Source organism: Penaeus monodon, chromosome 15 (genome assembly GCF_015228065.2).
Source record: "Penaeus monodon isolate SGIC_2016 chromosome 15, NSTDA_Pmon_1, whole genome shotgun sequence".
NCBI lineage: Eukaryota > Metazoa > Arthropoda > Malacostraca > Decapoda > Penaeidae > Penaeus > Penaeus monodon.
In genome coordinates, this window is record NC_051400.1 from 3,729,408 (window position 1) to 3,729,847 (window position 440).

The window sequence follows — 440 nt, forward strand, 5'->3', positions numbered from 1 at the left end:
AAGGAGTGTTTTTTAGGTATTTTAGTGTGACAAAAATTATATCAACTGATAATTAGTATTATTATTTTTAATTTTGTTTATTAATATGTTCAACAAATCCCTCCAACTGGGGACAAGTAAAATGCATAGTTCAAGAAGACTAAATCTAACCTACTCGTTAAGACATCCATAACATCCGTTGCTGAATTGTATGCATATGAAAAAGTATGCATATTTCTAGCATTTCAATTACAGTAAGAGGTTGACTCAACATACAGATTATGAGTGTTACATTATGGGATTATTGCATCATAAAGTATATATTTTCATGTGTATGTGTATTTTTCTTCTTTAACGAATTGGTAGGCATATTAATAGATACATAGGAACACTAGTGCATGTATAGTTGCATTTTCATTATTTTCTTTGTTTTTATATTGTCAAGTCATAGGATTAATTCT

General features: G+C 28.2%; 1 protein-coding gene across 1 annotated transcript in view; it reads right to left on the minus strand.

The window, feature by feature from the left end:
- Positions 1–440, minus strand: part of LOC119581644 (rhodopsin-like) — a 6,423-nt gene that overhangs the window by 3,978 nt on the left and 2,005 nt on the right. The window lies entirely within an intron of this gene.